Source organism: Carcharhinus amblyrhynchos, chromosome 27, assembly GCF_965287045.1.
Source record: "Carcharhinus amblyrhynchos chromosome 27, sCarAmb.v2.hapA, whole genome shotgun sequence".
NCBI classification, from domain to species: Eukaryota; Metazoa; Chordata; class Chondrichthyes; order Carcharhiniformes; family Carcharhinidae; genus Carcharhinus; species Carcharhinus amblyrhynchos.
Window position 1 is genome coordinate 42,486,269 of NC_137350.1, and position 20,857 is coordinate 42,507,125.

Sequence of the window (20,857 nt, forward strand, 5' to 3'; positions counted from 1 at the left end):
CTTCGAGCCTGCCCTGCCATTCAATAAGATCATGGCTGATCTGTCGTGGCTCAGTTGCACATTCCCGCCCTCTCCCCATAACCCTTAATCCCCTCGCTTATCAAAAACCCATCAACCTGCGTCTTAAAAATATTTAGCGAGGCAGCCTCCACTACTTCAACGGGCAGAGAATTCCAGAGATTCACCACCCTTTGAGTGAAGAATGAGGTGTAGGAAATCATGAGGGGCCTAAACAGAATAGACAGACACTTTTTACCCTTGCTGAGGGGTCAGTTACCCAAAGGCTTTGGTTTGAGGTGATTGATAAAATGATTAGACAGGACATGAGGAAAAACCAGAGGGTGGTGGGTGCCTAAGTAAGTGTTGGAAGCAGAAATGCTCACCTCATTTAAAAAGTACTTGGATCTGCATCTGAAGTGCTGTAACCTGGACCATGTGCTGGAAAGTGGGATTAAATGAGTGGCCAGTTTCTTTTTCTATTTTTTTTGGCCAGGTACAGAGGAGATGTCAGGGGTAAGCTGGAATGGGCTGCCAGCAATGGTGGTGGAGGCAGATTCGATAGGGTCTTTTAAGAGACTTTTAGATAAGTACGTGGAACTTAGTAAGATAGAGGGTTATAGGTTTGCCTAGTATTCTCTAAGGTAGGGACATGTTCGGCACAACTGTGGGCTGAAGGGTCTGTATTGTGCTGTAGTTTTTCTATGTTGCTGTGTACAGTTGCATGACACCTCCCTTAAGAAAAAATTGAACCATCAACTTTCAAAGATGGTTTCATTTTTCAAACCCTTTCAGTTTGACAGTACTAGTACTCTACAAATCACATACATTTTACAAAGAAAATCAAAATACGTGATACATTTGTAATACATTCTAATGTCCATTTTAGTCCTTGTCTTCCATCAGCGAACCTTCCTTCACTTTATCACATTTGTGACAAAGCATGACAATCACATTTTCTGTTCCTGCCACATGTATAATTTTTAAATTAAATGACTGCAATAATAGACTCCACTGAAACAAGCTGCCATTTTGTTTCTCCAAAAGCATCAATGGATTATGATCAGTGTACACCAATGTCTCCAACAAATTACTGGCAACATAAATGTTAAAATGTTGCCAAGCCAGCACTAAACTCAAGGTCTCTCTTTTAATCATTGAATATTTCTTCTGGTGATCATTCAATTTTTTGGAAAAATACCCAACAGACTGCTCTATTCCTTCGTTGTCTTCTTGCAAGAGTGCGACACCTACACCCATGTCACTCACATCAATAGCCATCTTGAATGGTTTTGTGTAATTCAGTGTAGCCAACAAAGAAGCAGTGGTTAACATTGCCTTCAGCCATCAAGTGCCTGTTGACACTCCTCTGTCCACTGAAATTTCCTACGCATTTCCAGCAAGTCAATCACTGGAGCAATCACGCTGCTAAAATTTGGCACAAATCTACGGTTAAAAACCACTTGGGCCCAAAAATCTCATTATTTCCCTTTGTGTCAATGGATCGGGAACTCCCCAATAACTTTCATTTTTGCATCCCTTGGGGCCATTTGTCCATGTCCAATGGTACAGCTGAGAAACATGTCTTGGGCTGTTTCAAACTCGCTTTTAGCCAGGTTTACCACCAAACCTGCGCCCGGAAGTCAATCGATTAATTCCACCAGATGCTCCAAGTGATCTTTCCACGCTTGACTGAAAATCACCAGATCATCTATGTACACTGCACAATTGGGTAATCCTGAAATGACTTTGTTAGTTAACCATTGAAATGTGGCTTTGGCATTTTTCATGCCAAATGACATAACTTTGAACTGGTATAAACTATTTCGTGTCACGAAAGCTGAAATCTCCTTTGTCCATTCTTCTCAATGCAGTCCTCCAGCCGTGGAATAGCTTAAGAGTCTGTTTTGTAACTGCATTAACTTTCCTATAGACCACACACAATCATTGGGTACCATCTGGTTTCGGTATCATCACTATGTTTGAGCTCCACTTGCAGCAGCGCACTCCAGTCATGTCATTCTTAAGCATACCTTTGATCTCCTTTTGAACTTGTGCAATTTCAGAGGGTTAAGTCTATAAGAATGCTGTTTAATTGGAATAGCATTTCTCACATCTACATCATGCATAGCCATTCTAGTACTTCCCAACTTATTCTCACATAGTTCTCCATGTTATATTAATAACCTTTCAGGTCAGTTTGATTTTCCTCTGGAAGGTAACTCAATACTTTATCCCAATTTTTAATAATATTTTCATTACCCAATTTAATTCGAGGAATATCAAATTCAGAGTCATCTGGGGTCAATTCTTCCCTTTGAGTTGTAACTTCCTCCTTCTGCTCTCCTCTATCAAAATGCCTTTTAAATTCAAATGAACTGAATTTGATTGACTCATTAGGTTCAGCCCTAATTGTAAAGAATACAAATGGAATTCCTTTATCCCAATCCTCTGGATAATCTTGACAATAAACCCTCAACATTCTTCAAAGTTCACTGCCACCATTCTAATGATCCCTGCAAATCTGGACTGTACACAGTTGATTTAAATTGTTTTACTCCTAAGCTATCCATAACCTCCTTGAATAACGTCAATGTAAAATTTGATCTCGATCTGATTGTATTTCTGTAGGTGGTCCATACCTAGTTAAAAAAAGTAAATAACTCCTCTACAGTCCTTTTTGCTGTAATAGTAGGTATCACTCCCAACTGTGATCCACCTATATCGTTACCCAAGATCAACTGTATTCCTGGATAAGATAATTTCTCTATCACTCCTACTACCACTTCACCACTCTTCACTGGACTCTCCAACCTCACCTTATACAATGGAATAATACTCTTCTCACCTTTAATTCCACATATTACCCACTTTTTCTGGCTATACTCCCAAACTACACGAGTCCTCATCTATTACCATCAAAGATTGACTTGCTCCCATATCTCCTAAAATTTTAACTTTCTTACCTACTCCTTCTGGTATAGATGAATAAAGCTTACCCACACAAGTAAATTCTTTAAAGAGATCTGGCACCTTCTTATCGATAAACTCCTGACCAGGCTGTACCTTCTTTTGCACCTCCTTTGCTTCAATTGCACATTCCTTTACCACTTTTTAACAAATACTACTGGCTTATCCCGTTTTACCACGTCTGTCTTCCCACTGCTTTTCTTAAACCTCCTACACTGTGACTTTACATGGCATAATTTATTACAGTAAAAACAGTGAAGCTTTTCATTTCTCTTCTACCCTTCTGGATTTCTTTTTTAACCTGAGTACGTTATCATAGTCATAGTGGCTTCGGACCAACTTGTCCATGCTGCCCTTTTTTTTGAAACCCCTAAGCTAATCCCAATTGCCTGCATTTGGCCCATATTCCCCTATACCCATCGTACCCATGTAACTATCTCAATGCTTTATAAAAGACAAAATTGTACCCACCTCTACTACCACCTCTGGCAGCTTGTTCCAGACACCACCCTCTCTGAAAAAATTGCCCCACTGGACACTTTTGTATCTCTCCCCTTGGAGGGAGCGCAGAGGAGGTTCACTAGGCTGATACCGGAGATGAGGGGGTTGGACTATGAAGAGAGACTAAATAGACTGGGTCTGTACTCGTTGGAGTTTAGAAGGATGAGGGGGGATCTTATAGAGATATATAAGATAATGAAGGGGATAGATAGGGTAGAGGTAGAGAGATTCATCCCACTTAGAAAGGATAGCAGGAATAGAGGGCACAGCCTCAAGATAGTTGGGGGGGGGAGCAGTTTAGATCAGAGTTGAGGAGGAACTTCTTCAGTCAAAGGGTGGTGAGTCTCTGGAATTCTCTGCCCGTTGAAGTGGTGGAGGCTACCCCGCTGAATATATTTAAGTCACGGATAGATAGGTTTTTGATAGACAGGGGAATTAAGGGTTATGGGGAGAAAGCGGGAAAGTGGAACTGATCCACTTCAGATCAGCCATGATCTTATTGAATGGCGGGGCAGGCTCGAAGGGCTAGATGGCCTACTCCTGCTCCTATTTCTTATGTTCTTATGTCCCCTCTCACCTTAAATCTATGCCCTCTAGTTTTAGACTCCCCTACCTTTGGGAAAAGATATTGACTTCCTAGCTGATCTACGCCCCTGATTATTTTCTAGACCTCTATAAGATCACCCCTCAGTCTCCTAGCTCCAGAGATGAATGTCCCAGTCTATCCAGCCTCTCAAACTCAATCCATCAAGTCCCAGGAGCATCCTAGTAAATCTTTTCTGCACTCTTTCTAGTTTAATAATATCCTTTCTATAATAGGGTGACCAGAGTTGCCCACCGTATTCCAAGCTTAACTAATGTCTTGTACAACTTCAACAAGACATTCCAACTCTATTCAATGTTCTGACCGATGAAAGCATGCCGAATGCCTTCTTCACCATTCTGTCCACCTATAACTCCACTTTCAAGGAGCTATGAACATGTACCCCTAGATCTCTTTGTTCTGTAACACTCCCCAGCACCCTGCCATTAACGGAATAAGTCCTGCCCTGGTTCAATCTACTAAAATGCATCACCTCACATTTGTCTAAATTAAACTCCATCTGCCATTCATCAGCCCACTGGCCCAATTGATTAAGATCCCGTTGTCATTGGACATAACTTTCTGCACTGTCCGCTATGCCAACAAAGTCATCTGCAAACTTACTAACCATGCTTCCTATATTCTCATTTAAATCATTAATATAAATAATAAATGTCATCTGTATGCCAGACGAGTGCACACCCAAGCAAGTCCTTTTTGGGGAAGTCTCTGCTGGAAGACACTTGCATGGAGGGCAGAAGAAATGTTACAAAAACACACTCGAGGCCTCCCTGAAGTCACTTGACATAGACATGACCACCTGGGAAACACTGGCACAAAATCACTCTACCTGGCGCTGCCTTATCCACAAAGGCTGTCAAGCTTACGAAGCAAGGTGCATTGCTGAAGCACAACTTAAGCGCAAGCTGCGCAAGTCCAGAGCCACCAGCGCAACAACTACAACGTCTACACAAGTCTGTCCAATATGTGCCAGGACATTCTGCGACCAAATTGGCCTGATCAGTCATCTTCGGACACATCGTATCCAGCCTCAAAATGACTAATGGTGTAGAGGTCCTCATCGACGACGATGGACGAACATAAATGACAAATAACAGTGGACCCAGCAGTGATCCTTGAGGCACAGGCCTCAAGTTGGAAAAGCAACTCTCTACAACCACTTACAACCTCTGTCAAGAAGCCAATTTTGTATCCATTTAGATATCTCACCCTGGATCCCATGAGATTCAACTTTATGCAACAACCTACCATGCGGGACCTTGTCAAAGGCCTTGCTAAAATCCAAGTAGACAACATCAACTGCGCTGTTCTGACTTTATTATCTCCCACAAAATCTCCTTTATCTTGACCACCTGAGTATTTCTCTTTTGCCCAGTTTCTATCCTCACTGGCTGAACCTTGTTGGAAACCAAACTTTGATTTATGAACTAACTCATAATAATCTGCCATTTCTGCTGCTTATCTCGCACTTTTAACCCTGAGTGATGCAAACACTTCACTAGCTCTGCCTACCAATTTTGTTTGAATCAGTAATATCCACATACACTGCGGCCATTTCATTTATTTTGCCACTTTCTCAAAAGCAATGAAAAAGACTTCATCAAAACATAGAAGATAGGAGCAGGAGGAGGCCGTTTAGCCCTTTGAGCCTGGTCCACCATTCATTATGATCATGGCTGATCATCCAACTCAATAGCCTAATCTTGCCTTTCCCCATAACTTTTGATCCCATTCGCCCCAAGTACTATATCCAGCCTCCTCTTGAATACATTCAATGTTTTGGCATCAACCAATTCCTGTGGTAATGAATTCCACAGTCTCACGACTCTTTGAGTCAAGAAACGTCTCCTCACCTCTGTCCTAAATGATGTACTCTGAATCCTCAGACTGTGGGGATTCTACCTCCTTCCCATCAAACTTTGGCAATGCTTGGACATATTTAAATAGATCCCCACCAAGCCTTTGATTACGATGCTCTTGCTCCTTCTCACTATCCTCATCACTACCCTCAGACTGTACTTTGCTCTTTACCAATTGTACCTGACGTTCAGTTTTCAAGGCCTGTTTCCAAAGTTCAGAGTCTCTTTTTCTTTCTCCCTTTGCCTCCTTTTCTTTCTCTTTTGCCTGCAATTCAAATAGTTTTAATTTGTTTTCATATTCAAGCTGTTTCATTTGTAACTGAATTCTCGCCATTTCCAATGAGTTTGACTGTGTTTCTGGCAATTTCAAATGCTGTACTATTGCCACAATTATCTCTCCTTTCTGTACTCTTGTCAGCCAATGTCAATTGCAATGTGTTGGCCAATTCCAAAAGCTTTGCAATCGTTACCTTTTGTAAGATATCTTTTGTGACTTCATGCACCCTCGGAAACTTCTGAGTCCCTGAAAGAGCTATTAGTACACACCACACTCCCTATTTAAACTTGAATACAATATCTGAAAAGAAAACACAATTATGCTCATAACTCACCATCTTTGAGTTCATTAATCCCAAATCAATCAAGAAATTCAGATTTCAATCCCAGACAAGCCCCAAATTGTTACAAGTCAGGTTGGATACTTCAAGGTGTTCTATGAAGCTCATCTGACTTGTAACATTTTATGTTGAATTTAGCTAGGATGAGCATGAGAGGTTTCACTTCAGGTGTGATTCAACTGACCCTCAAGGAGCTTTTATCAAAAACAAAGTTTAATTCAGAATATTGTTGACATGTGTAGAAAGACAATTAGCAAGAACTTTTAACAATTACAAACATGAAACACAACAATCACGATAATGTACAATTCTTAAGGAAGTATCTCTATTGTGTTCCAACCACAACCAACATCCAATACACAAAACCCTCCAAATAAACACAGTATAGCATAGGTTAATGCCCATTTGTTACAGGAATTCCACCTTCTTAATGCTGAAAATACCCTGTGAAGAAACTCAGAAGAGGTTGTAGATGAATCTGTTTGCCAAGAGACAGTTTCTTAAAAGAGAAGAGCAGGGAGAGAAAGAGATTGCTCCTTAGCTTGCTGCTAAGCTGCTTCCCAAAATGAAACTAAAACCCCGAAGGAAAAAACCCCTAGCACCTGACTGCCACAAACAAAACTCAAAATCCTCTCACCTGACTGCCACAGCTTAGCTCCATCCTCAGTGACATCGCTGAAGCTGTAAGCTGCATGATGTAAAAAAAACCTTTGTTCAAGATACATTCATGTGACACCAGCTTGTATCTCACTTCCCCCATTGATGTCTGAGTCCATCTCTACACCCCCTTTCCATTTAGCTGTATTAAGATCCTTATACTGCCACACATCTATGGGATATTTAGGCTCCCTTTGACTATTTCTTTCATATGACATAATTCATGTAAGAATATAAAACATGCAACTAGTTATGGCTGATCTTTTATTCCGTTTTGCTCTCCACAGATGTTGCCAGAGCTTCTGAATATTTCCATCCTTTTGTATTTTTTATTTTCAATCTAGGAGCTACACTACTTTAAGAATTTGCCTGTTCCAACGTATGAACAAAGTAAGGCTTAGATAAAAGGGTGGAGCTTAATATTAGTTTGCAATCCAGAAACGTTATCAGGGAATGTTGCGACAATTCTGGGCCAACTGTTGTTTTCAGGCAAATGGATCTTTCACTGTTTTTGTCTGTCTTGCTATTTGTGATGTGGCTGAGACGCTGTGAAGGTAAATTGCATATTTTTTCAAATTCATACATTAAAATACTTCTGGGATTTTTGGTTCAACTGTGTAGCAGGCAGTCAATTTAAAGGAACTAAGACAATGCAGACTAACAGTTTTCTTTACATGAATGTTTTTGGATTCAAACTCACCTCCTCCCATTTATAGATATTACAGCTATGTTCTAGCTTTCCCTCGGATAAATATAACATTTAAATTGATCAGGTTGGAAAGTGTAATATATTCATAGATCCTCTAAAATTCTGTATAATTAGAGAGGTTGAGTTTGTTTGGAGAAAAAGAAGGCTGAGAGGAGACTTGATAGGTGTTCAAGTTCCTAAGGATATGGACAGGATAAATAGTGATAAACTGTTCCCATTCAGGCACAAGAAGAACTAGAGGGCACAGATTCAAAATAATGGGCAAAAGAAGTAGAAGTGATGTGAGGAAAGTTTTGTTTTCCCAGAGGATGGATGGAATCTGGAACAAACGTCCTAAAAGGGTGTTGGAGGCAGGTTTGGTTTGAAGTATTCAAATAGGGAAGTGGATTGCTGCCTGAAAAGAAGTAATGTGCAATGTTATGGGGATAAGGCAAGGATAGTGAGATTAGGTGCAGTTTGAATGAGCTGGTGCAGACTTGATGGGCCAAATAGCCTCCTTCTCCACTGTAAGATATTGTGATATTTTGATGATTCTATTTTGTTTTAAGTAAATGTTAATTAAGTATGAGGTTTGTATACATAATGCCTAAAAAGCATATACGGTGACTGTGGTGTTCATATAAAGTTGTGCATGACATTGCCCCTCCCTAGTTCGGGCAACCTCCTCCAGTCACCAACCACCCCGTACCTTTGCCGGGAAGCTGGTGGCACAGTAGGATTATTGTTGATCTAGTAATCCAGACACCCAGGGTGATCCTCTGGGTACTCAGATTCGAATCACACCATGACAGATTGTGAAATTTAAATTCAGTAAAAAGTCTGGAATTAATAAAATCATTGATTGTTGTAAAAGTCCATCTGGTTCACTAATATTTGCTCTTTAGTTTTGCACCATGGAACCTTTTGTCATTTAATCATAGAATCCGTACAATGCGGAAAGAGGTCATTCAGCCCTTCGAGTCTGCACCGACCACAGTCCTACCCAGACTTTATTCCTGTAAGCCTACATATTTACCCTGCTAATCCACCTGACACTAGGGTCAATTTAGCATGGCCAATCCACCTAACCTGCACATCTTTGGATTATGGGAGGAAACTGGAGCACCCAGAAGAATCCCATGCAGACATGGGGAGAATGTGCAAACTCCACACAGATAGTGATCTGAGACAAGAATTGAACTTGGATCTGTGGCGCTGTGAGGCAGCAGTGCTAACCACGTCTCCTGTCTTAAAGAACAAGAACAAAGAACAAAGAAAATTACAGCACAGGAACAGGCCCTTCGGCCCTCCAAGGCTGCACCGACCATGCTGCCTGGCTAAAATCCCCTCCTCTTCCAGGAACCATATCACTCCATTTCCATTCTATTCATATATTTGTCAAGACGCCCCTTAAAGGTCACTCTCGTATCTGCTTCCAGTACCTCATCCGACAATGGGTTCCAGGCACCCACCACCCTCTGTGTAAACAAACTTGCCTCTTACATTTCCTTTAAACCTTGCTCCTTGCACCTTAAACCTACGCCCCTTAGTAATTGATTCTTCCACCCTGGGAAAAAGCTTTTCACCATCCACTCTGTCCATGCCTCTCACAATCTTGTAGACTTCTATCAGGTTGCCCCTCAACCTCTGTTTTTCCAGCGAGAACAAACCAAGTTTCTTCAACTTCTCCTCATAGCTAATACCCTCCATACCAGGCAACATCCTGGCAAATCTTTTCTGTACCCTCTCCAAGGCTTCCACATCCTTCTGGTAACGGTGACCAGAATTGAACACTATATTCCAAGTGCGGCCTAACTAAGGTGCTATAAAGCTGCAACGTGACTTACCAATTTTTAAACTTAATGCCCTGGCCAATGAAGGCAAACATGTGTATGCCTCCTTGACCACGTTCTCCACCTGCGTTGCCACTTCCAGTAACCTGTGTACCTGTGCACCCAGATCTCTCTGCCTATCGATACTTTTAAGGGTTCTGCCATTTACTGTATATTTCCCATTTGTATTAGATCTTACAAAATGCATGACCTCACATTTGTCTGGATCAAAGTCCATCTGCCATCTCCGCCCAAGAATCCAACCAATCTATATCCTGCTGCATCCTCTGACGGTCCTCATTGCTTTCCGCAATTCCATTAACCTTTGTGTCGTCCACAAACTTACTAATCAAAATCATTTATATATATTCCAAACAGCAAAGGTTCCAGCACTGATCCCTGAGGAATGCCATTTGTCACAGCCCTCCATTCACATACACACCCTTCCACTGCTACCTTCTGTCTTCTATGACCAAGCCAGTTCTGTATTCATCTTGCCAGCTCACCTCTGATCCCGTGAAATTTCATCTTCTGTGCTAGTCTCATCACAGGTCTTCCCTTTCCTTTTTCTTCACACCCTGTCCCATTTAACTCTCTCCATTGATGCCTGCTGAGTATTTCTAGCACATTTCTTTTTACTAAGGAGGAGCGGTTTGAGTTTAAATGAACATATTAGGAATTTTGATATGTGTTTAATACCAGGACATGACTGAAAGGCCAACAAATTTCTTCCCTCTTCCTTCATAGCATCCTTCAAAAACAAATAATATTTTTATAGTCTGAAGGGAAGTAAAGAGATGACCTTGGATTTCAAGACACATTAAAGTACTTCAGGAGAATAGATTGAGAGCCCTGGCAGCGATTGAGAAACAGAAGCATTTTGGCCAGGAGTGTTTAGGGGGAGTGGGGATGTGAGGTATGCAGGTTGGGCAGCTCCAAGTGAACATGTAAGTGATTTCTTAAGTTGAATCTTTGGCAGAACTAAGGATCCCAATATTGCACTTTGATCCACCAAACAGCAAGGAAAATATTTTCAAATATTTCCATCAGGCCTTTTTACCATGGTAACGTCAACTCCTGCATAATACTACTAAACTGTGTTATTTATCCATAGTCAGGAAGAGGGGACTGTGTAATTGTAATTTCTTTAGCTTTGCCACATCTGCAGCTTATAAATAGCATTAAAAATGCTTTTTCAAAAATGAGGTAGCAGCTATGTCAATATTTGAAATTAAAGAACATAAGAACATAATAAGAACATAAGAAATAGGAGCAGGAGGAGGCCATCTAGCCCTTCGAGCCTGCCCCGCCATTCAATAAGATCATGGCTGATCTGAAGTGGATCAGTTCCACTTTCCTGCTTTCTCCCCATAACCTTTAATTCCCCTGTCTATCAGAAACCTATCTACCCGTGACTTAAATATAATCAGCGAGATAGCCGCCACCACTTCAACGGGTAGAGAATTCCAGAGATTCACCACCCTTTGAGTGAAGAAGTTCCTCCTTGACTCTGATCTAAACTGCCCCCTCCTTATTTTGAGGCTGTGCCCTCTAGTCCTGCTATCCTTTCTAAGCGGGAAGAATCTTTCTACCTCTACCCTATCTATCCCCTTCATTATCTTATATGTCTCTATAAGATGCCCCCTCAGCCTTCTAAACTCCAACGAGTACAGACCCAGTCTATTCGATTTCTCTTCATAGGCTAAGCCCCTCATCTCCGGTATCAGCTTAGTGAACCTTCTCTGCACTCCCTCCACGGCCAATATATCCTTCCGCAAGTGCGGCGACCAAAACTGCACACAGTACTCCAGTTGCAGCCTCATCAGTATCCTATACAGTTGCAGCAAGACCTCCCTGCTTTTATATTCTATCCCCCGCGCGATAAAGGCCAGCATCCCATTTGCCTTCTTGACCACCTGCTGCACCTGCAGACTGGGTTTTTGTGATTCGTGCACAAGGACCCTCAGGTCCCTCTGCACTGTAGCATGCTGCAGCTTTTCGCCTTTTAAATAATAATCCCTCCTCCTATTGTTTCTACCAAAGTGGATAACCTCACATTTGCTAACATTATACTCCATCGCCCACTCACAGCCTATCCAGATCTCTCTGCAAACTTTCCACACCCTCCACGCATTTTCCTTTTCCACTCATCTTTGTGTCATCAGCAAATTTCGTTACCCTACACTCAGCCCCCTCCTCCAGATCATCTATATAAATGGTAAACAGTTGAGACCCCAGCACCGATCCCTGCAGCACTCCACTAGTCACCAACTGCCAACCAGAATAGCACCCATTGTTTCCAACTCTCTGCTTCCTATTAGACAGCCAATCCTCTATCCACACTAACACCTTACCCCCAACTCCGTGCACCCTAACCTTTTGCAGCAACCTTTTGTGAGGCACCTTATCAAATGCCTTTTGGAAATCTAAAAACACCACATCCACCGGTTCCCCTCTGTCTACCGCACTAGTCACATCCTCGTAGAAATCCAATAAATTTGTTAAACACGACTTCCCCTTAATGAATCCGTGCTGCGTCTGCTCGATCAAACCATTCTTTTCTAGGTGCCTCGCTATTTTTTCTTTGATGATGGATTCTAGAATTTTTCCAACTACAGATGTTAAACTAACTGGTCTATAATTCCCTGCCTTTTGTCTGCTACCTTTTTTAAACAGCGGCGTAACATTAGCCATTTTCCAATCTTCCGGCACTTCCCCGGAGTCCAGCGAATTTTGATAAATAATTACTAAGGCATCCGCTATCACCTCAGCCATTTCTTTCAGAACCCTGGGATGCATTCCATCCGGTCCCAGGGACTTGTCTACCTTCAGTCCCGTCAGTCTATCAAGCACTACCTCTCTAGTGACAGTAATGGCATTAAGGACCTCATGTCGTACCATCCATCTTTAATATCCGGCAAACTATTTGTGTCCTCCTCCGTGAAGACTGACACAAAAAACTTATTTAAGGCCTCAGCCATTTCCTCATCGCCCACCGCTAAATCCCCCCTGTCGTCCTCCAAGGGTCCAACATTCACTCTAGCTAGTCTCTTCTTTATATATTTGTAAAAACTTTTACTGTCATTTTTTATATTTAGAGCTAGTTTAGCTTTATACTCTATCTTTCCTTTCTTTCTCACTTTCTTAGTCATTCTTTGTTGTTTTTTAAATCTTTCCCAATCTTCTAAGCTTCTCTATTTTTAGCCGCTCTGAACGCATCAGCTTTTAATTTAATACTCTCTATTTCCTTCGATAACCACGGCTGGTTATCCCTTCTCCTACAGTCCTTCTTTACCATTGGAATATATTTCTGCTGAGTACCGAGAAAGATCTCCTTAAAAATCCTCTACTGTTCCTCAGCCATCCTACCAACCAATCTGCGCTCCCAATCTACATTCGCCAATTCCGCTCTCATCCTATCGTACTCCCCTCTGTTCAAACAGAGGACACAGGTTCGGGACCCTACTTTCTCATCCTCCATCCGCATCAGAAATGCAACCATACTATGATCACTCATCCCAAGAGGATCCCTCACAAGAAGATCCCTAATTCTACCTGCCTCGTTACACAGTACCAGATCTAAGATAGCTCGCTCCCTTGTAGGTTCCATCACATACTGTTCAAGGAAATTATCCCGACAGCAATCCAAGAACTCTTCCTCAAGCCCACCGCGTCTGACTTGGGTCATCCAATCAATATGCAGATTCAAATCTCCCATAATTATCGCTGTTCCGTTTCTGCACTCATCAATTATTTGTTTGTTTATAGCCCGTCCCACCTCAAAGTTATTATTTGGGAGCCTATGACCACACCCACCAGTGTCTTCCTCCCCTTACTATTTCTTATCTCCACCCACAACGATTCCACGTTTTGCTCTTTGGAGCCTATATCTTCTCTTACTACCGCCCTGATATTATCCTTAATTAACAGAGCTACCCCACCCCCTTTTTCCTCTTGTCTATCCTTCCTAAATGTCTGATACCCCTGGATATTCAGCTCCCAGTCCCTGTCACTCTGCAACCACGTTTCCGTAATGGCCACTAGATCATATCCATTTGTGCTGATTTGCGCCATCAGCTCATTCACTTTGTTCCGGATGCTTTGTGCATTCAGGTAAAGTGTCTTTATACCAGCCTTTATCTGGACCTTATTTGTAGAAACACTACTAACCTCTCTCATGCTCCCTACTCCTTTAATTAGTGGAACATCCTCAACATTTACCTGCACATGTAACCTCTCCTTTACTTTAGATTTTGTAATTTCCCCCACCCCTGCACCCCCCCCGCCCCGCCCCCGCCCCCACAAGGTTCCCTGGCTATTTTTCTATATTTTTCTATAAGAAGGTTCCCCTGGCTATTTTTCTCTTTCAGGAACTCTTTAGAATTTAACTGTTGAGTACTGACTTCTCAGGCAAATAAATATCCTGACTTTTATACCTCGGTTGATAAGATTGAGCTTAGCAACTTTCAGGACAGGTACAGCATGGGGTTAAATCCAGAGTAAAACTCCCTCTACTCTGTCCCCATCAAACACTCCCAGGACATTTACAGCACGGGGTTAGGTACAGAGTAAAGCTCCCTCTACACAGTCCCCATCAAACACTCCCAGGACAGTTACAGCATGGGGTTAGGTACAGAGTAAAGCTCCCTCTACACAGTCCCCATCAAACACTCCCAGGACAGGTACAGCATGGGGTTAGATACAGAGTAAAGCTCCCTCTACACTGTCCCCCATCAAACACTCCCAGGACAGGTACAGCACGGGGTTAGGTACAGAGTAAAGCTCCCTCTACACAGTCCCCATCAAACACTCCCAGGACATTTACAGCATGGGGTTAGGTACACAGTAAAGCTCCCTCTACACAGTCCCCATCAAACACTCCCAGGACAGTTACAGCATGGGGTTAGGTACAGAGTAAAGCTCCCTCTACACAGTCCCCATCAACCACTCCCAGGACAGGTACAGCACGGGGTTAGATACAGAGCAAAGCTCCCTCTACACTGTCCCCCATCAAACACTCCCAGGACAGGTACAGCAGGGGGTTAGTTCCAGAGTAAAGCTCCTTCTACATTGTCTCCCAGGACAGGTATCTAAGAAATGACCATTTACCACGTTGTATTTTAGATGGAAATGTGGAAGGAAGAATCTGTCAATCTTTCCAAAAGTCTGAAAAACGAAGTCATAGCCCCAGGAATGAGACCGTGATATGTAGAAACAGTAACTATTGCTACGGGATCTGGATACAAACGGGTGACGGAACCTTTCATCCTGATAAACAAGGTGATTGATTTTTTCACGTGCAACATTTATTGCGGCAGGCACCATATTGCAAAGAACATTTCATACACAACGCTGACAAATATTGTTGAAAAATTACATTCATGGGTTGGCAATTAAACACATACACGAGGGAAGGTGATATTTATGTGTATTTTGTTTTCCTAGATCTGGAGAGAAGGTGAGGTAAGTGAAGGTGAGAGGTGGAGAGACAGATGAAAGGAGAAAGAGAGAGAAGAGGGAGAGAAGGGGAGGTGGATGAAGAATAGAGAGATCAATCGAGAGCACGGAGTGAAAAAAAGATGAATAGAGAAAATAGAGTCAAAGAATGGGGATAGCATCAAAGATCAGTGAGCTTGCGCAGGACCAGTCAGCTGGAGTGAGATTTTAGTCAGAGCGAGGGAATTTGGAGCTGAGTGGGAATCCAGTGTTGAGGGGAAAGAGGTGCTCATCTTCAGGAGGAGTGGAGAGGTGGACCTGCGAGACAGAGTCGAGGGCAAGTGAGAGGGAGAAAAATCAAACCGTGACATCACAGCCAGCAGGTAAGTGATCGATTGGTGACTGATAAATAGTTTTCTTTTTTCCCCTTGGTGGCACATGGCAGAGTGGTTAGCACTGCTGCTTCACAGCACCAGGGACTCGAGTTCAATTCCTGGCTTGGGTCTGTATAGGGCATTGGTGAGGCCGCAGCTGGAGTACTGTGTGCAGTTTTGGTCGCTGTACTTACGCAAGGATATTTTGGCCTTGGAGGGAGTGCAGAGGAGGTTTACTAGGCTGATACCGGAGTTGAGGGGGTTGAGCTATGAGGAGAGGCTGAATAAACTAGGCTTGTACTCGTTAGAGTTTAGAAGAATGAGGGGAGATCTCATTGAGACGTATAAGATGATGAATGGGATGGATAGGATAGAGGTGGAGAGGCTCTTCCCGCTCAGAAAGGACAGTAGGACTAGGGGACACAGCCTCAAGATAAAGGGGGGGCGGTTTAGAACGGAGTTGAGGAGGAACTTCTTCACTCAAAGGGTGGTGAATCTCTGGAATTCTCTGCCCGTTGAGGTGGTGGAGGCTGCCTCGCTAAATATTTTTAAGACGCGGGTTGATGGGTTTTTGATAAGCAAGGGGATTAAGGGTTATGGGGAGAGGGCGGGAATGTGGAACTGAGACACGACAGATCAACCATGATCTTATTGAATGGCGGGGCAGGCTCGAAGGGCTGGATGGCCTACTCCTGCTCCTATTTCTTATGTCACCGTGTGGTGTTTGCACACTCTCCCCATGTCTGCATGGGTTTCCTCCAGGTGGTCTGGTTTCCTCCCACAGTCTGAAAGAGTGCATTGACCTGAACAGGTGCCAGATTGTGGCGACTTGGGGAATTTCACAGTAACTTCATTACAGTGTTAATGTAAGCCTTACTTGTGACTAATAAGTAAACTTTAACTTTAACAAGTAAGTTAACTTAAGAGTTAAGTCGGGATAGGAGATCCCAGACCTATGTCATGTTCCCCTTGTGCAATGTGGGAATTCAGGGACCCTTCTGGTGCCCCTGGTTTCTTCACATGCAAGAAGTGTGTCCAATTGCAGTTCCTGTTAGAATGGTTAATGACTCTGGAGCTGCAGATGGATTCACTTTGAAGCATCCACAATGCTGAAGAAGTTGTGGATAGTACGTTTGTTGACTTGGGTACAGTACAGATAAAAATTACTGAGGAAGATAGGGAATGGATGACCACCAGACAGAGGAAGATTAAGAAGGCAGTGCAGGGGTCCCCTATGGTCATCTCCCTCCAAAACAGATACACCATTTTGGATACTGTTGGGGGAGATGGCTCACCAGGGGAAAGTAGCAGCAGCCAGGTTCATAGCACTGTGACTGGCTCTGCTGCACAGAGTGCAGGAAAAAGAGTGGCAGAGCTACAGTGATAGGGGACTCAATTATAAGGCACTTCTGCAGACGCAAATGAGACTCCAGGATGGTATGTTATCTTCCTGGTGCAAGGGTCAAGGATGTCTCAGAGTGGCTGCAGGACATTCTGCAGAGGGAGGGTGAACAGCCAGCTGTCATGGTGCATACAAGTAAAAAACTAGATGAGATCTTACAAGCTGAATTTAGGGAGTTAGGAGCTAAGCTAAAAAATAGGGCCTCAAAGGTAGTAATCTCAGGATTGCTACCAGTGCCAAGTGCTAGTCAGAATAGGAATGACCGGATAGCTAAGAGATGGTGCAAGGGGAGGGGATTCAAATTCCTGGGACATTGGCAGTGGTTCTGGGGAAGTGGCACCAGTACAAATTGGACGGTCTACACTTGGGCAGCACTGGAACCAATGTCCTAGGGGCAGGGTTTGTTTGTGCTGTTGGGAAGGTTTAAATTAATGTTGTGGGGGGAAGAGAACCGATGCAGAAAGTCAGAGGAAAGTAAAGTGGGGACAGAAACAAAAGGCATTAAGGGGAAAAGTGAAAGGCAGAGAAACCAAAGTCAGAAATCAAAAAGGGCCAGAGTACAGAGATTGTGGAGAGCTCAGTAACTAGGTCCAGTAAGGCTCAGAGAAATGAAACACAGAATGTACAAAACATGACATAAGAACATAAGAACATAAGAAATAGGAGCAGGAGTAGGCCATCCAGCCCTTCGAGCCTGCCCCGCCATTCAATAAGATCATGGCTGATCTGTCGCTGCTCAGTTCCACTTTCCCGCCCTCTCCCCATAACCCTTAATCCCCTCTCTTATCAAAAACCCATCAACCCACGTCTTAAAAATATTTAAAAATATTATGACTGGACAGATGGACTGAGAAAGCAGAGCAGAGAGCAAGGAAGTTCAGATTAAACTGCATTTATTTCAATGCAAAAGGCCTGACAGGCAAGGCAGACGAACTCAGGGATGGATGGGTACATGGGACTGGGATACTATAGCTAAAAGCGAAACATGAGTGAGGGAGGGGCAGGACTGGCAGCTTAATGTTCCAGGGTACAGAGGCTATGGGATAGATAAAATAGGAGGTTATAAAGGGAGAAAGAGAAAAATTATTTTTCTTCCCCCAGTCCTTCCCCTTTTTTATTCCCCTTTTCTTACCTTTCTCCCCCTTGCTTCCCTTCCCCCCGCTTTTCTCAATTTTACCTCTCCTACCCATCTAGCCCCCCCCACCACCACCACATCTTCATCTGTCACACCTTACCCTCTGATTTCAGCTTCTCTGCCGTTTCGCCTTCCACACTTCCTATTCTCTGTAGACTGTCACTAGGATCTCTTAGCCTTTCCCAATTGTTTTTGTGGCTATGACTCAACTTTTGTTCCCTCTCCCTACAATATAAATATCTCCCACTTTCTATGCCTTTTAACTTTGACAAAGGGTCATCTGGACTTGAAACGTCACCCTTTTCTCTCCTTATAGATACTGCCAGACCTGCTGAGATTTTCCAGCATTTTCTCTTTTGGTTTCAGATTCCAGCATCCACAGTAATTTGCTTTTATGGATGTTAGGCAGTTTGGGGAAAGAAATAATGATGTCTTAAGGAGTGTACAGATTACAAAGAAGAGGTGCTGGAAATCTTAAAGTGCATCAAGGTGGATAAAAGGCAAGTTGTTAGAAGGTATTATGAGACACAGTATCTACAGGCGGTCGGAGAGGCAAGGACTGATAAGGGACAATCAGCATGGCTTTGTGGTGGAAAATCATGTCTCATGAATTTGATTGAACTTTTTGAAGGGGTAACCAAGAAAGTAGATGAGGGCACTGTAGTTAACGTTGTCTACATGGATTTTAGCAAGGCCTTTGACAAGGTACCGCATGGTAGGTTGTTGCATAAGGTTAAATCTCACGGAATCCAGGGTGAGGTAGCCATGTGGATACAAAATTGGCTTCTTGACAGAAGACAGACGGTGGTTGTAGAAGGTTGATTTTCAAACTGGAGGCCCATGACCAGCAGTGTGTCAGTGCTGAGTCCACTGTTATTTGTTATTCATATTAATGATTTGGATGAGAATTTATGGGGCATGGTTAGTAAATTTGCAGATGACAGCAAGATTGATGGCATAGTGGGCAGTGAGGAAGGTTACCCTGAATTGCAATGGGATCTTGATAAATTGGGCCAGTGGACTGATGAATGGCAGATGAGGTTTAGAACAAAGAAAATTACAGCACAGGAGCAGGCCCTTTGGTGCTCCAAGTCTGCACTGACTATGCTGTCTGACTGAACTAAAGTCCCCTACCCTCTGTTCCCATCCTATTTGTGTATTTGTCAAGATGCTCCTCAAAAGTCACCATCGTATTTGCTTCCATGACCTTCCCCAGCAGAGAGTTCCAGTCACCTACCACCCTCTGTGCAAAAAAATTGTCTCATACATCTCCTTTAAATCTTGCTCCCTAGTAATTGACTCTTCCACCCTGGGAAAAAGCTTCTCACTATCCACTCTGTCTGTGTCCCTCATAATCTTGTTGACTTCTATCAGGTTGTCCCTCAACCTCTGTCGTTCCAATGAGAACAAACCACATTTCTCTAATCTCTCCTCATAGTTAATGCCCTCCGTACCAGGCAACATCCTGGTATATCTTTTCAGTATCCTCTCCAAAGCCTACACATCCTTCTGGTAGTGTGGCGACCAGAATTGAACACTATATTCCAAATGCAGCCTAATTAAAGAGCTATAAAGCTGCAACATGACTTGCCAATTTTTAACTCAGAGCCCTGGCTGATGAAAGCAAGCATGCCGTATGCCTTCTTGACTACCTTCTTCACCTGTGTTGCCACTTTTAGTGACCTGTGTACCTATGCATGCAGATCCCTCTGCCTATCAAGACTTTTAAGGGGTCTGCCATTTACTGTATATTTCCTGTCTGTATTAGACATTCCAAAATGCATTACCCCATATTTGCCTGGATTAAACTCTGTCTATCATCTCTCCACCAAGCCTCCAACCGATCTATAACCTGCTGTATCCTCTGATGGTCCTCATCACTATCCGCAAATCCACCAACCTTTGTGTTATTTGCAAACTTACTAATGAAACCAGTAACACTTTCCTCCAAGTCATTTATATATATTACAAACAGCAAAGGTCCCAGCACTGATCCCTGAGGAATGCCACGTGTCACAGCTCTCCATTCAGAAATGCATCCTTCCATTGCTATCCTCTGTGTTCTATGACCGAGCCCGTTCTGTATCCGTCTTGCCAGTTCACCTCTGATCCCATACGACTTCACCTTCTACACCAGTCTGCCATGACCTTGTCAAAGGCCTTACTGAAGTCCATGGAGACAACATCCACTGCCCTACCCTCATCAATTGTCTTCATCACTTCCTCAAAAAAACTTGATCAAGTTAGTGAGATACGACTTTCCCTTCACAAAACTAGGTTACCTCTCAGTAATACATCCACTCCTTTCCAAGTAGGAGTAAAGCCTGTCTCGAAGAATCCTCTCCAATAATTTCCCTACCACTGATGTAAGGCTCACTGACCAGTCATTACCTGGATTATCCTTGCTACCCTCCTTAAAACAAAGGAACAACATTGGCTATTGTCCAATCCTCTGGGACCTTCCCTGTAGCCAGTGAGGATACAAAGATTTCTCTCAAGGCCCCAGCAATTTCCTCCCTTGCCTCTCTCAGTATTCTGGGGTATATCCCATCAGGCCTTGGGGACTTGTTTACCTTAATGTGTCTCAAGACCCCCAATAATTTTAATTTATATAAATGTGAGGTGATGCATTTTGGTAGATGAAATTGGGGCAGGACCTACTCAGTTAATGGTAGGGTGTTGCAGAGCATTTTGAAACAAAGATTTTGGAGTACAGATTCACAGCTCTTTGAAAGTGGAGTCACAAGTGGATAGGGTGGTGAAGAAGGCAGTTGGCATGCTTGGT

General features: G+C 43.1%; 1 protein-coding gene across 1 annotated transcript in view; it reads left to right on the forward strand.

The window, feature by feature from the left end:
• The window catches only part of LOC145359156 (bone morphogenetic protein receptor type-2-like), a 215,339-nt gene that overhangs the window by 94,850 nt on the left and 99,632 nt on the right, over positions 1–20,857 (forward strand). The window contains exon 3 of the mRNA XM_080213579.1: positions 14,850–15,005. The gene's annotated coding sequence lies outside the window, so the exon portion shown is untranslated. The remainder of the gene's footprint in view (positions 1–14,849; positions 15,006–20,857) is intronic.